This window comes from Phocoena sinus, chromosome 15 (genome assembly GCF_008692025.1).
Source record: "Phocoena sinus isolate mPhoSin1 chromosome 15, mPhoSin1.pri, whole genome shotgun sequence".
NCBI lineage: Eukaryota > Metazoa > Chordata > Mammalia > Artiodactyla > Phocoenidae > Phocoena > Phocoena sinus.
The window spans coordinates 18829507-18846784 of record NC_045777.1 but is presented as its reverse complement, the minus strand read 5'-3'; the positions used below and the strand labels follow the sequence as shown (position 1 = coordinate 18846784).

The 17278-nt window shown below is 41.0% G+C and overlaps 1 protein-coding gene across 5 annotated transcripts in view; it reads right to left on the bottom strand.

The window, feature by feature from the left end:
* ZHX3 (zinc fingers and homeoboxes 3) overlaps nt 1-17278 on the bottom strand; it is a 123564-nt gene that overhangs the window by 52063 nt on the left and 54223 nt on the right. For 2 of the 5 annotated variants that reach the window (XM_032605290.1, XM_032605292.1), the window contains exon 2: nt 13295-13397. The gene's annotated coding sequence lies outside the window, so the exon portion shown is untranslated. Of the gene's footprint in view, nt 1-13294; nt 13398-16086; nt 16225-17278 lie in introns of those variants that run through there. The other 3 variants (XM_032605294.1, XM_032605295.1, XM_032605293.1) reach the window with 2 other exon arrangements.

The following is a 17278-nucleotide window of genomic DNA, read 5'->3' as shown; positions in this document are numbered from 1 at the left end:
GTAAGGTTTCCACATTTCACTCAAAGTGGTGAAACGCTGATACCAGTAGACTGTTATAAGTCAAATATGTATCTTGTAATACTCAGAGCGACCACCAAGAAAATGATACAAAGAGATACACTCAAAAACATTACAAGTAAGATAAAATCCTCTAAAATGTTCAAGTCACCCAGAGAAAGGCAAGAAAAGAGAAACCGGAAGCAAAACAAACAATAAAATGGCAGATTAAAATCTTAATATATAAATAATTAACTTAAATGTAAATGGTCTAAATACACCAATTAAAAAGTAGAAACTGTCAGAATGGATAACTATATGCTGTTCACACGAAACTCACTTCAAATTCAATGAGATAAGTAGGCTGAAAACAGAGTGCTGTCCATATAGTAGATGGAATATCAATAGCTCTTTTAAACTGTGCTTATGAATAACTTTCATGATATAGGAAAATGTTTAGAATATTACATTTTATAAGATGTGATAATTAAATAAGTAAATATTTTCAAAACAAGACACAAAATGTATATATAGCATGACTTCACACTGTATGTAAACAATTTATAAATAAATGCCTCAAAAGAATGCATGTTAGGGTACCACTAGCAAGAATCTCAATTATCTTCATTATGCTTTCTTATATTTTTCAGATTTCTACCATAGAATGAATGGCTTTTATAATCAGAAAACAACATTATGCTTTAAAACTTCTCTTCAATTAAAGCAGTCTATTAAAGATAACTGCTGCATTCTGAAGAACCTAGGGGCAGGACAGGAATAAAGACGCAGATGTAGAGAATGGACTTGAGGACACAGGGAAGGGGAAGGGGAAGCTGGGACAAAGTGAGAGAGTGGTATGGACATATATACACTACCAAATGTAAAATAGATAGCTAGTGGAAAGCAGCCGCATAGCACAGGGAGATCAGCTCGGTGCTTTGTGACCCCCTAGAGGGGTGGGATAGGGAGGGTGGGAGCGAGATGCAAGAGGGAGGAGATATGGGGACATATGTGTATGTATAGCTGATTCACTTTGTTTTAAAGCATAAACTAACATACCATTGTAAAGCAATTATACTCCAATAAAGATGTTAAAAAAAAAGATAGTTATCAAAAAAAAAAAAAGATAACTGCTGCTGCCTGGGGAGGAAGAACTAATATTTATCATCGGCAGCCACCACTAACGTGGCTCTTTCTACTGGTGAGTTGGCTGCCTCTCCCTTTCCTGCTCCCCAGAGGACCAAAGGTACAAGGCAGAAGGCCTGAAAGACTCAGAAAGTGCTCTCTCTGCAAGCTTTGTACATGGGATCCAGGAGATGAGGGTAGGAAGGGGGAGGGAACTGACAGATAGGGACAGCACAGCAGGACTGCTAGAAACCTGCCTCATGTCCAGTGGTCTCCAGAGTCACTGCTGTAGGTCTCCACAGGCCTGACCACCGAGTTGGGTCCCATGATTCTTCACTCCATCACCCAAGGCCACACGAGCATGTCTTGGTCCTCACAGCCCAACAGAGCCTAACACGAGGATCATCCCACCACGCTGGAGGCCACAGTACAAAAGAGGAAATTCTTCTATTTGATATTGCCAAGTCGGTATCAATTTAACACCCCTGTCTTCCTTTCTTTTTCAAAGTCTCTCTCTAATTTTATCCAGGAGCCCAGTGATAAGCTTCCTACTATAACAGACCCAATCCTTTTTCTGACATTTCAAGTAAGAAAACTCAAAGTAATCTTCAATTCTTCCTTACCCTTTATTTGTATATCCAATCTATTATCATGAAGTAGATTCAGCATAGAATGCAGAAGGTAGCAGATATAATGATTTCTAAGATTCCCTATCAGAGATTTGTAATTCTTTTACCAAAGATTACCTTTACCCTTTCTTAATGCAATGAATAAACAAACCCTCTTAAAGTCAGAGTCGAAATCTCTGACCAAGGCTCCTTCACATATAAGATGCTTCCTTGTTGATTTAACAGGCAATGGGACCATTTCAAGACTTCCCACTGTTATGACCAATTCTGGAAAAGTTGCCGTTTTCTCTTGCTGAGGACATGGAATCCCATCTCTATGGCCATACAGGATAACTCAAAGCCAACCTTGATTTTACAGCACTTTGCAGACTCTGCAGGACTATTTCAGTGCCTCCGCCTTTGCCATCTCCCATATCTAAACTACGCACATGATGAGGTAACACAATTTTACAAATACTTGAGCACGTACTGGTGGCCACCAGGGAAGCCCCATGTTCACTTTTTAAATAAACTTTAGATTTGCCTGTTGTCCTGCTTTTTTGGGGCTAGAGTGGAAAAAGCATGGACTCTGGAGTCAAAGAGTATCCCTATTACTTATTAGCCACATAACTTTGCAGCCTCTTCATCTATAAAATGGAAATAAGTATGCATACCTCTTATGAGGATTAAGTAATATATTACTTATAAAAGTGCCTAGCATATCATAGGTGCTCTCTTGGATCATTCCTACCTTAGTTTCTTTTTTTCCATCTACTTCTCGTTTATGATTTATGCTTTATGCTTTTATGGACCTAAATGAGTCACCTTAAATTCTTATGGAACAAAAAAAAGCACATAAAAATACAACATAAAAATAGTAGACACTCTGCTGGGAAGTAGGGGTGGGCACTGACTGGGAAGGGATATGAGGCAACTTTCTGGATAATGATACCCTCGTAGGAGTTTGGGTTACACAGGTGTATGCATTTGTCAAAACTCAGCAAATGTACAGTTAAAATTTAACTACAATGAAATGTACCAATCTTACCTCAAAAGAAGAAAAAACTATAAACAAATAACGACCTCTACTTAGTGATAGGCATGCTGAAGCACTGAGAGGGAATGCATAAAAAATAGGATGGACAGACGAACAGGAAGCACAGAGTAAACTGTTAATGGTCAAACCTGGTGGTGGGTGGATGGCTGCCCACTGCAAAATCCTTTCAATTTTGCAGTATGTTTGAAATTTTTCATAATAAAATGTTGGGAAAACATATGCTATGGAAAAGAATGGAAGGCACTCAATACACGTTAGTTCTCTTCCCGAATCCTCTCCCTTATCTTCATTCATCCATTTGTTCATTTACCTGCAAACATTTCCTAGGCACACACCGCAGAATCGCCTAGTACAAGTTGCTTAACCCCAAGCCCTCTGAATACGTTTCCTCATCCGTGGAATAATAACTACATGTGCCTCATGGGGTTTCTGTGAGGATTAAGATGATAAACATATAACGCTTAAGCTCAGTACCTGCCCTGTAGCTGGTGCTTGACAAAAGCTAGCTATGATTATGTCAGTATTACATAAAGAGCCCAGGCATTATAGTGTATTATTCTAGTAGCAAGTAGTGGCTAGAAGCCCTGACCCCTAACTGACTGCTTGGGTTCAAATTCCAACTCTACCACTTTGTAGCTTTGGGCAAAATCCTTAACCTTTCTGTGCCCCAGTTTCCTATTCTGTGAAAAAGGGATAAGTGTTCTCTTTCATGGGGTTATTAAGACAATTCAACATGATAATATATACAAAATGCTTAGACACTGGCTGGAACTGTATAAGCACTCAATCAATGTGAGCAAACTCACTAGGCTGGATATTTAGAGAATATGAAGATGAACGGAATGCCTAAGTCCCTGACACCTCAAGGAGTTGGTTATCCAGGAGAGGAGAAGGCCATGTCAACAGAAGCATCGCAAAGTGGTGCGTGATGTGTGCCATAGGGGACCTGCTACTATGGGCTTGGGATACCGGAAAAACAGACTGATGATAATGACCGAGGAAGACCAAGGAAGGCCTCAAGGTAGTGGCACTGGATGACCTGGAACCTGAAGGCAGAGAAGGGGAAGAAAAAGGTTGGTAATGTGAAAATACATGGTACAGAGAACTTAATAAAAGATAGGGAGGGGCGGGTTAAAAGATTTGAGGCTGGAAAGAGATTGGGATCAGATGGCAGAAAGCTCTGTTGATGAATGTGGACTTTGTTCTGCAAAAGTACTTTGAAAAAATGATCATCCATTCATATATTCCATGGATTAGAAGAGGTGAGTCTTCAAAATTAATTGTCGACCAAAAAAAAAAATTCTTGATTTTTCTATCTGATAAATAACAAATACTGCTAATCATTTATCCACTGCACTCTTTATGTAAAGTAACTAAAAATTCATTACAATAACTATTTTACCAATTCACGGCATCTCTACTGGATAAGAAGGCCCAGAGCCTCTGGAAGGAGGGCCAGGGAAAAGCTTACTAGCAGCGTTGTGGAATCAAGTTAGTTAGCACCACTCTAACTGGTCATTGCTTTGAGGTTCAGTTTGGAATCTGACCCAAGAGATTACATTCAGGAAGGGAGAAAAGTCCAGGCAGCAGCAGAGAAGGGCTGGCTCCCTTTGGATGCTGCCAGCTGGCTACGCTGCGCCTCTCAGAGCTCACTCTGCCTTGGTAAACACATTTCTGATGGCCGTAGGCACTGAGCAAACCCGCTAAGCCTTACCCAAGTGTCTTCAGCATCAGAGCCTGAGGGGAGCGGCCAGGGGACGGGGAAGGTTTTACGATTAAAGGCAGCAAATGCTGCTTCCAAATTATGTAATTTAAATATGTGAACCACCCATGAAAACACCTTTTCTTTCTAGCACTATTGGAAGGAAATTAAAATAACATAAAACATATACGGTGAGGTTTAAAAGTTACAGGATTATCTACAGGGAAACTTTTATCTTCGTGTGGACCAGGTCCTTCTAGCGGAGGCACCTTTGAATTGGCTGGTGCGAGGGCCGGCTCCGGCTCGGAGGCACAGTCTCCTGGCCTGCGGGCTCTGTGAGGAGCTCAGCTGTCTTGCTCCTCTGTGTTCTCAGGGCCTAATACAGTGCCTGGCCTGCAAAGGGTGCTCACAAAATCTTTGTTAACTCAATAAGTAAATGATCTAGTCCCCAGCTTTATAAGTTCAGAAATATGATTTGTTTTAGTTCACTGAGATTATTAAATTCTTAATTGAGTGGGGGTAGAATTGGTTTAATACCAACCAAACTCAATGGAGACACATTAGATCTTACCCCACCCTCCCATTTTAGAGGGGGTATAGCTTTCCAGGAGCCCCACTGCTTCTGAAATTTACCCAGAATTGTCCTTTCCTAACATGAGGGCCCCTGGGAAACAGAATCCCTAATCAGGTGGTTGCCTGAGGAACAAATTTAGAACTTCTAAGGTTTTCAACCTAGGTATGCGGCAAGCCCAGCTTTGCAGCAAACAGAATGTTTGCCCCAGGCCAGTGTGGCATCTCGCCTCCTGTGGACAGAGTGAGATGTACTCTGACAGAGTCCAACCCTCCACATACTTCCCAGGCTCCATGCACACTCCCAATGTGGTGTCCCTTTGCAGCATTCTTCATTTGAACAAGTCATGAACCCCTCGCTTTTAAGATTTTTCTGTTTATAGGGCTTTAATTTGGCCCCTAATGACGAAACAGGGACTTTCATCTCCACATGCCTCCAGAGGATCACTTGGATCTGGTCGTCTCTGCATGGATGTGTACCAATTTTCAGGCCATTTTGGGCTCAGCAGCAAACGCTGAGCAGTATCTTCAGAGAACCCCAGGGTACTAAGTGATACCCACCCATAGCTCTGTTTAAGACTGGTTTGGATTTTTTTTTTCCCTAATTGCAGTATTTTGCACTGTCTAATTTTCTATCTGCTTGGCCTCATAAAATTTTCAGAAAAATTTCCCATCAGCATAGCTTTTTACTACTGTACCCTTTAAAAAGGTCTCGGAAATTCAACATATCTGGAATGAGCCTCGAGGCAACACTGTGAGAGGTCATCATTAACAGTTACCCACGTGGAGAAGGGACCATAATTCTAAGCTTTCTTTCCTCTTCTTAAGACAGTTTCTACTCAGAATCAAATAGTTTCTCTATCCCATGATGGCTTTTTACTTAAAAGAAAAATGAGATAGAGAAAAAACAGAAAACATTAAATTTTGAGCTAATTTTAGACTTACAGAAAAGTTACAAAAATAGTACAGAGAGTTTCCTTATGTCCCTGACCCAGCTTCCCCAAATCTTACATAACCATAGTAACTGAACAGAACCAGGGCATTAATATTGGCACAGTACTATTAACTAAACCAAAGATCTTATTCATATTGCACCAGTTTTTTCTACTAATGTCCTTTTTCTGTCCCAGGATCCTATCCAGGATCCCCATTGTATTTCGTCGTTATTTCTTAGTCTCCTGTGGTCTGTGACAGCTTATCAGTCTTCCTTGTTATTCATGCCCTTGACACTTTTCAAAAGTATTAATCAGTTATTTTGTTGACTGTCCCTTGATTTGGGTTTGCCTGATGTTTTCTCATGATTACACTGAGGTTATGCATTTCTGGCAAAAATGCCACAGAAATGATGTTGTGTTCTTCTTAGCGCATCGTATCATGGGGTTTCACTGATGTTGCTTGTCTTATTACTGGTGATGCTGACCTTGATCTCTTGGCTAAGGTGCTTTCTGCACTGTAAAGTTACTGTCTTTTCTTTCCTTTATAGATAATAAATAAGTTGAAGGAGTTGATTTGAGACTATGCAAATTTCTGGCAAAGGTTTCTTAAAGGATTACTGGCTCCCTCATTCACAAGCCTGCTTGCTTTCCTTAAAAACTCCAAGAGGTTAGTTGATAGTATTTCCCCTTATTATGTTTGTCATGCAAGCACTTTATTACTTTTTTGTTTGTTCAATGAGATTTATTTTTCTTCTACTTGTAAAAAGAGCACATCTTCACTGTCAAAGAAAATATGGCATGTTCATAAACATGGTTTTAGAGATTGGCACCTATTATGGACTGAACGTTTGTGTCACCTCCCTCCAAATTCACATTGGAATTCTAACCCCCAGTGTGATGGTATGAGGACATGGGGCCTTTGGGAGATAATTAGGTCATCACAGTGGAACCCTCATGAATGGGATTAGTGCCCTTATCAAAGGGACCCTAAAGAGCTCTCTCACCCCTCTCCACCATGCGAGGCTACAAGAAGAAAAAGGCCATCTGCAACCCAGAAGAGGGCCTCACCAGAGCCCGACCATGCTAGCACCCAGCCACCAGGACAGTGAGGAAAAAAATGTCTTTTGTTTATAAGCCACCCTTATTTTGTTACAGCAGCCTAAACTAAAATAGCAACTCTCTATATAAATGCAGATACAGATATAGATATACAGATATCAGTGAACCTCTTTTCCTCTTTTAATACCACTGGAGTCAGATACCATGGGCTTATTCATTAAGTCCCAGCCCCACCACGGACTTCAGGAAAGTTACTTAATTTGTGTGCTGGTTTGCCCAGCATCTGTTATTTGCTGATGGGATGAGCAAAATTAAATAACATTTTTTGGGAAGAACTATTCAGAAAGGTAGAGGTAAAAATTTTATGGTCTGTGTTTAATGGAAGTCAACTGAACACTACCATGGGGAAGGTGAGGTCACACAGTAGACATCTGCAACTCCAGGTGCCACCTGTGGACAAAGGTTCAAAGTGTTCACTGCTGAATTCCTTAATGACAGGAAGGACTGCTACATGGTCCCCAGGATTTGCCTATTTCCAGTTTAATAAGTGAGGCTCCAACAGACTGTAAATTTATCACTTATTTGCGTGGCCCAAATACAATCAGGAAAAGGTTATTACCTCTCCCACTATTTTCCCCCAGAACAATAACAACAACAGGAACAGCTAACAATGGTGGAAAACACAACTCGCACTGGACACTGTGCCTTCTAAGCCCGTTACGTGCACTGGTTCATTCAACTCTCATCACAGTCCTTGCTAGGAGGTACTATTATTGACTCCAGTTTACAGATAAGGAAAATGAGGCACAAAGAAGTTACAAAAAGTAACTTGCTCAAGGTCACTCAGCTAGTAGCTGGTAGAGCCAGAATCTGAACCCAGGCAAGCCTAGTTCCAGAGCGCAGGCATTTAGCACTACGCTCTCCTATTGTCAAGAGAATGCAAGAACACATTATCATCTAGAAGAGAGAGACAGTCCATGAATTCAAGCTCCGGGGGAAGCTGAACTGAACAAAAGATTCACATGACAGACGAAAACCACTTCCAGAATGGAAAGACCTGAGAGAAGAAACAAGAAGGGGCTCTCAGGATCGATCACACACATAATTAGCAATCAAAGTGGGTCACTAAGACAACAGCCTGGAAACATCTGAAAACAATGCGTAGAAAAGGACTCCAAGTTGACAAGTTAAACAAGCAGGTTATGTGAAAGGGAACCCAGCAGTTACTTTTGATTTTTTTTTTTAAGTAACAGAAGCCCAGAGACAAGGCGATCTAAAATGTAAGACCTCAAAGGAAAAGAGATGAGTGAATCAGAATACTTCAAGCTGTCATCTCTAAACAAACAAAATGATGCCAACCCCCTAGGCCAGATGCTCTTGTCATTCCTCTACCACCAAGATGTCTCCAAGAGCTGCGGTCAACAGCGCTGTCTGCATTTCCTCAGCTGGTCTGACTCCAGTGTGAGCTGACTTCCGCACCCTGTGGACTGAGCACGGTGGAATCACTATCAATTTTCTAACTGAGAAAACCAGGGGCTGAGCTTCTCCTTCTCCTTATCCTGCTGGACCCTCTGGGTGAGTGGCCACTGCCCCTCGTAGGAAACCATCTCTTCCACACCACTCTTTTCTGCTTCTCCCCTACCTCTTCCTCTAGCATCAGCTTGGCATTCAGGCCTGGTTTGCAATCCCACTTACTAGCTTAGTAACAATGCCTTGGAGCCTTAGTTTCCTGGCCCACGAAGTAGGGTAGTAATAATTTCCACACACAGGGCTATTAAAAAGATAAAGTAAGCCATCTGAAAAAGCTCTCACCACCCCGTGCAGGACATGTATTACAGGGCTCAGTACATTTTGACTTCCTGCACATAAAGACTGGTCTTGGCCAGGAGGCCAACCTAAGCCCTTTTTTCTGCCTACGTGCTCTGACGGGGAACTTTATATCTATTCCATGGCTTTGACCTCCTCCTTGGAGCAAGTATATCTCACAACCTTTATCTCCGGCCCCTACATCTCAACTGAGTTTCTAACTCATATTTCCAATTACTCCTAGATATGTTTTCCTAGATCTGTTGACAATTTTTTAAACTCAGGAAGTCCTAAAATGCTCTCTCTCCAAAGTCTCTGCGACCCCCTCCACAACATCCACCCCGTGATATAAGGTAGTCGATATTTCCACCGTCTGTTATTACCTTCCCTAAAACGAACAAACAAGAAAACCCTCTAAGTCATCCTCTAATCCCAATCTCACCTGAGTCAGGAACGAGTACTGATTCTTCCTCAAAACACCTCATCTTCTCCATCGCCGCTGCTACCACCTTGTTTGAGTTCTCATCATCTCTTACCTGGATGACTGCCACAGCTGCTCAACTGACTTCCTCCCTGCAGTCCGTGCCTCACATGACAGCCAGAGTTATCTTCCTAAAAACAGGCTTGAACAGAGTACTCCCCGGCTTTAAAACCTTTCTGCTGGGGCCGCAGAAAGCCGAAATTTGTTGGCCAGGCATTCCAGGTGCTTCGCAATCTGGCCCCAACAACCCTTTGTCCAGTCTCCTCTCCAGCCACTTAGGTACCTTCAGGCTTTTGCCCATCCGCTTTATCCTCTATCCCGCAAAGCCCTACTGGCACAGTAACACTCAGCATTCAGGATGCCTTCGCTGACTCACCAAACATCATTCCCTCCCTCCCTGTGTCTCCAGGACACCTGACACATCACGTCTTTCGCCATTGTGGGTTTGCATGCATGCCACCTCCTCAACCAGAAAGGGACCTTGAAGGCAAGGACAGAGCTACCTTTCTCTTTGTATCTCCTGCACCTAGTTCAGTGTCTGTCCAGCTCAGAGTGAGGCTTCAGTGGTTGTTAACTAACTTAATCAAGAATAACAAAATACTTATGAGTATCAGGCTGAAACCTAGAAGAATTAGTGCACCTCACAGAACAAATGTAAAATGTGAAGGGTAAAAATATCTGGGGTAGATGAGAAGTAGGAAGAGGGGATGCCAAAACAGGGAGAAACTGAGTTTCCTTATATGGAAGGAAAGGAAAGTTCCTGCTTTTGCTTTGATGATAGTAAATAAATTTAGGGAACAAATGTTATTTTTAGCACTAAGAGAATTGTTCACATTTAAATTTTGTCTTAAAGTTAAAAAGAAGAAAAGGCCACTCCACAAAACAGAAGGTGTAACAGGAAAGAGACAACTAAGCAATACAAAAATTAAGAAACGAATTATACGTAGAAAACATAACAAATGCAAAAGCAACCATAAATTAAAGATGCTAAATTCACACATAAGTTATAGAATCTTGAAGATTGGTTGAACAGAAGACAAAATCCGACAACATTCTGCTTGAAATAACAGAGCTCTGAAATAATAATGAAATTAGAAAATATAACAAAATCACTGCACAAGAAATTTATAGACTATTAAAAAAAAGAACAGAGGACAAGCATTGCTTTAAGCATTGTTAGAAAACAAAGATTCTAAAATACTTAACTAGACCAACATCTTTGAAAAAATAAATAACTACACCCCCACCCCCAAAGCAACTCGCCCCTGATGGTTTATTAGTGGATCATTTCAAACTCTCCACAAACAAACAAAACATATTATAGAAAACATATCTAAGAAAGTTCAAGATATAGGTTATCTAGTTCATTCTACGAACCCAATTCTAAAACTGGCAGAGGAAATGAAGAGAGAAAACCAGATGAAGCTTACTCAAAATTTATGCTCAAAAATTAAAAAAAAAAAAAAAAAACAGTAAATAGAATCTAGGAATAGGTTAAAATTTTAAATTGTGTCATGTCATCAGATACCAAAAATTCATTTGTTAAACTCCAACAGATATTCTTAATTTTAAAATTCTAAAACTAATAATAAAGGTATACTTTCTTACCCTTTTTAGAGTAACTATTTAAAACCAAATGTCAACAGTATACTTCAAGGAAGAAATGAGACATGCAGTCATTAAAAACAGGCACAAAGTGAAGAAGCATTTTATCATCACTGTTAATTAATATAGGATCAGAAGTGCCTTCCAATACGAAGCAACATGAAAACGAATAAGAAATACAAATACAATAAAGGAAGAGGCAAAATTTTTAATATATATAACACCACTGTAACTTGCAAACCCAAAGGAATCACTTAAATGGTTACGATGAGCTTAAAGTGACCAAAGTCATCACCAGTATAGAAAAATCAACACTATTTCTGGTCCTCAAACTTGACCGCAGTGAAAATCACCCTGGCAGATTTTTAAAATGCCAATGCTTACAACTCACCCCAGACAAACTGCCTCAGCATCTTTGGTGGTGGGACGAGACATTAGTAATTTATAACGCTTCTAAGTTGATTCTAATGTGCAGCTAAGTCGAGACACCACTACTCTATACGTAATTATCTAAGTGTCTAAAATACGCAACGCAAAACCATTTGTAATATTTGTAAATGGGAAGAGAAAGATTGCTGTAAGGCAACGGGAGTGCAAAAGAAGAAGCCCAAAAGGGGACACTTAGCTCCGGTGCCTGCAGTTCAGGCAAAGAGGCAGGCAGCCGCCTAAGTTATTGGACAGGTACATGACCCATGGCAACAACGGAAGAGTGGCAGCAAGAGATAATTAGTCTCAGTCCAAGTGCTACTGAAATCAGAAGCATGCATGAAGATTTAACAGAGGCTGAGGAGGTTCAAGATTACGTGCATACCTGTGCGAGGTTACATGTGAGATCAATTCCTAGAAATGCAATTGCTGAGTCAAATGGCATGTGCCTTTGAAAGTGAAAGATTAATTTTAAAAGATCTTAAAGGTGAAATAGAAAAAGCATGATGTGTAGAATAAACAAAACATCACATTTGATAGGAGGAGTGGAGTGGGAGAAAGGAGGGAAGCTGGAGCTAGGCAAGGTGGCTCAGTGTTGCCAGGGGCTAGGTAGGGAGACTGACATCACAGAAAATTCCTGGTGATCCAATTTGGCTTTGGCCTTCACATTCACTTTGCCCCCACAGCAGAGACCTGAAGGAGAAGGTGGCCAGGAGCCACGTGGCTACCTGGGAGGACAAGATTCCACGACTGACTGAAGAACCGTAAGGAGATCAGTGTGACTGACGCAGAGTCGGTGTGAAGGTGAGCACTAGAAAATGTGTGCACAAGTGCACTTGTAATAAACTTGTCTTATGCCGTTTTTAGTTTAGAGGATTGATATACAAGGCCATTAAATAGTTTTTACTCCACCTTCCAACTCAAAGTTAAAGAATGAGAAAACTGGAATATACCTTCTATCTAACGGTAGGCCTGCCACAATCCACCATGAGACAGGAAGTTCCACAAGTGACAGCTGTGAGGAAATTCCCATGGGCTGGGTGGCCCAGGCTTGTGGGGAGGGAGTGATGTTGCCATGGAGTTATCCAAGTCAGGCTGCTGTGCACAGAACTTCCATTATATACCAGCAATGACCCTGACTCCATTTCCTCCCCTTTCTTTCCAAAAAGTTCTACTTATTAAGGTTCTTAACTTTATAATGATAAATAAGGTAGTAAATTTCCTTTATTTAAAAAACTTTAACAACAAAACCCCTCAAAATCTAAGCCTGTGAGTGGCTCAGTAACAGAATAAACTGAGTTCCCAACTCATATATGTATATACATATGTGTATATGTATATACATATATGAGTATATAACTTTACTAGGGCACATCTAGTTCATCAAGGGGAGGCTATGCCTATTTACATTAATTATTGGCCAGTCAGCTTTGTCTTTAGTATTAATTTTCATATTCCAGAGAGCAGTACCACACATCCTATAGCCTGAGAACATGGCTTGGATAATTTGGTATTCAAACCAGTGTTTTTTGAGTCAGTCATTTAATAAAGCATAAGTATGTTTTGCACTCAGACTAAAAAACTGACCTTGAACTAAACCTGCACATCACAAGAGACACAACACACAACTCTTTTATAATACCCAATGGTCAACCTAAGATATAACAGGTTCCTATCGAGTGATCTAAGAAGTCACCTAAATTGTATATTCAATACAGATATTTTTAGATTAATCCAAATGATTAAAAGAATCATTTGATCAAAGAGCTCAGCAATAAAAATCAAGGAAGGAGAAAATAAAGAATGTTTAACAGCAATACAAAGATTAAATACAGCCATAAAGACTTAGGCATGACAAAGTAATGGTAATTGATATGCAAGAAACCTAAATTCAGAACTGTACTATTTACCCAGGAAACATACTTTTTCCTTACTTCCTTGGTTTCTCCAGTTTCTCTCTTCTCTTTGTGCAGCCCCATATGCATCTTTAAAGGTTCACTTGTTGCTTCTGCAGTTGTATCCAGTCCTGCAAAAGAAGCGACATATCCTCACTTCATGAGAAAAGAGATAAAGTGTATTCTAGGATGCTGAGCTATCCAATCTCATCAATCTCCTTTCCTAACTCATTTTCACCAGAACTATACACAAACAGAAAAACCAAGGGGGTGGGGAGAGTAAGAAGAGGTCACTAAAATACAAACTAGCAATTTTAAATGATTAAAAATGCTAGTAGTAACTGAAAAATATCAATGGAAAAAAGGCAAACTTGATTGTCTCTGATGATAGATCAGAACAAGATGATTCATTAAAATCTCTTTCCACCAATGAGTTTCCATCTTTCTCTCCTGGCTAAGTTTGAGATGGCTTAGCAGAAATGATCAAATTAACTGATGTGTGGGACTTCCCTGGTGGCACAGTGGTTAAGACTCCTCGCTCCCAATGCAGGGGGCCCAGGTTCAATCCATGGTCAGGGAACTAGATCCCACATGCATGCCACAACTAAGAGTTCACATGCTACAACTAAGGAGCCCACGAGCCACAACTAAGGAGCCCGCCTGCCGCAACTAACAGCCGACACAACTAAATAAATAAATAAATGAATAATATTTTTAAAAATTAATTGATGCGTAGCCTTACAACTTCAAGGGTGAGTACCATTAAGGATGTGCTATTTTCTGATGCTCTTCCATTCAAAGCCCTGGGGTTTTCCTGACATGGATTCTAGAGGTACAAAAAATGGTCTAGACTGAGTTCTGGGCTAAGAAGTTATGTTATCTTCATCCTTTGTCTCTGACCCTTATCCCTATGTCATCCCATTCTACCCAATGACAGACACATGGTAGCTCTTGCTTAATGAACGAGACAGTAGTAACTATGTTTTCAACAAACAACCAGAAATGCTTCACATGATCTTAAAATTACTTGGGAAGCAGTTGAAAAACCACTGCTTTTGAGTTCTTTATTTCTTTCCCAAAGCATTCTCTTTGGTTGAGATGCCCAGTAAAATGGCCCTCAAGTGAGTATGCCAGAGGGTTTCAGAACTTCAAACGGTGCATGGGTACCAGAGAGAGTAGGGACTATGCATATCTGAATGTAAACAAATTTGTCCCTCGAAAAAGCACCCTGGGGACTTCCCTGGTGGTCCTCCAGTGCAAGGGATGTGGGTTCAATCCCTGGTCGGGGAACTAAGATCCCACATGCCGCGGGGCAACTAAGCCCATGCATCACAATTAGAGAAGCCGCGCACTGCAAGAAAGACCCAGCGCAGCACCGAGTGATCTTTCCCCATCATTCTTATGTCTTTAGCATACACATGTCAAGCTTTTACTCTGTGTCAGGCACTGCTCTAAGAGCTTTAACTAGCTGTGGGTTCAATCCACTACAAACCACTTCGCTTTGTTTGCTTCAAGTCTGCAAACCCTTAGCCTGGATGGCACGTTGTGGGTCATGAGAGGAGCCAGGTGGAAGCGTGCAAGACAACTAGCATAAATAACATCTGCTTGAGAAACAAGTCTACACACAACACAGGGGCAGAAGCATGACTCTGAGGCAGAAGCATCAACTCCATACATAAAGAAAAGCTTCATGATCACTGGCAAAGCACTTCTACCTTTCTGAGCTAAGACGCTCTTCTCAAGCTCAGGTCTTTTTGCTAGAATCTAACTTAAAGTCCCTCCTTCAAAAAACAAAACAGGTATAAGATTAAAATAAGAAACTAAGGATTTTAGTTTTTGCACACACAAAAAATTTCTTATTCCTGACACCAATTCCACTTACAATAAAAAGCACTTGTAATGGCTTTCGAAAGTGTCACAGAAGTCTCTAGCAGTGCAACACAGCAAACCACCAGAAAAATCTTACTGCAGTTCCATATGTATATCTCACATTCTTGAAAAATTACTCCTAATTTTCATAAAACCAAAAGCTGCTGCATCTCCAAATAATATAAAGTTATTTTAAACACGCTTTTTCAAATTAAATGAAGAGACCAAATCCTATCAGTCCAGATCACATTTTAAAACAACCAAGGGCCCACTCAAGGTAGAAGTTTTAACAGCTTCCACAAGTCAAAAAGAAAAGGCTATATTCCTTAACTGTTATTCTATTACGAAACCCACTTGGGATCATCTGTCTTCGTGTTTTCTTGCCCACAGCTGGAAAGAACTTTCCCAATGTATTAATGCTACAAAGTACATGGATTCCAACAGTCACAAGGTAACCATGACAGCAAAGCCACAGTTATTTATGAGATCACAAAAACTATATGATGCAATTTTTTTAAGCTGAGGGAAAATTCACATAACATAAAATTAACCATTTTAATGTGTACAATTCAATGGCATTTAGTATATTCACAATGCTATACAACCCTCACCTGTATCTAGTTCCAAAACATTTTAGTCATCCCCAAATGAAACCTTGTACTCATGAATCAGTCACTACCATTCCCCCTGCTCCAGCCCCTGGCAACCACTAATATGCTCTTTGTCTCAATGAATTTATCTATTCCGGACATTTCACATAAATGTAATCACACAATATGTGACCTTTTGCGTCTGCCTTCTTTCACTTAGCATGATGTTTTGAGGTGTTTCCACATTATCACTGCATCAGTACTTTACTCCTTTTTATGGCTAAAAAATATTCCATTGTATGGATAAAATCACATTTTGTTCACCCATCCATCCACTGATGGACATCTGGGTTGTTCCTACCTTTTGGCTGCTGTGAATAGTGCTGCTAGGAACATCTGTGTACAAGTAGTTGTTTGAATACCTGTCTTCAATTATTTGGGGTATGTACCCAGAGGTAGAACTGCTGGGTCATATGGTAAGTCTATATTTAACTTTCTGAGGAACTGCCAAACTGTTCTCCACGGTGGCTATGCAATTTTACATTCTCGCCAGCAAAGCACAAGGGTCTGACATCCTCACCAACACGTCATATTCTGCGTTTGGGATGTTTTTAAATTATAGCCATCCTTGGGGGTGTGAAGTAGTATCTCACTGTGGCTGATTTGCATTTCCTTAATGACCAATGACGTTGCACATCTTTTCATATATTTGTTGGCCATTTGTATATCTTCTTTGGATAAATGTCCAATGAAGTCTTTGCCCATATTTTAATTGTGTTGTTTTTCTTTCTGTTGTTGAGTTGTTAGAGGTCTTTTTATATTTTTTTTTTTTGCAGTACGCCGGCCTCTCACCGCTGCGGCCTCTCCCGTTGCGGAGCAGAGGCTCCAGATGCGCAGGCTTAGCGGCCATGGCTCACGGGCCCAGCCGCTCCGCGGCATGTGGGATCTTCCCCGACTGGGGCACGAACCCGTGTCCCCTGCATCAGCAGGCGGACTTTCAACCACTGCACCACCAGGGAAGCCCCAGAGGTCTTTTTTTATTTTTTTTAATGTATTATGGATACTAGGCCCTTCTCAGATTTGCATATTTTCTCCCATTCTGTAGATTGTCTTTCCACTTTCTTAATAATGTCATTTGGTTAGGACCTGTGCAGTGGGGAGAGAAAGCACATCGAAAGGAGGGCCTCTGGAGTGTGGGCTTCCGGAGTGTGGAGCTGTGTGGCTGACAGGGTCTTGGTGCTCTGGCCAAGTGTCAGGCCTGTGCCTCTGAGGTGGGAGAGCCGAGTTCAGGACATTGGTCCACCAGAGACCTCCTGGCTCCACGTAATATCAAACAGCAAAAGCTCTCCCAGAGAGCTCCATCTCAATGCTAAGACCCAGCTCCACTCAACGACCAGCAAGCTACAGTGCTGGACACCCTATGCCAAACAACTAGCAAGACAGGAACACAACCCCACCCATCAGCAGCAAAGAGGCTGCCTAAAATCATAATAAGGCCACAGACACCCCAAAACACCACCGGACGCGGTCCTGCCCAACAGAAAGTCAAGATC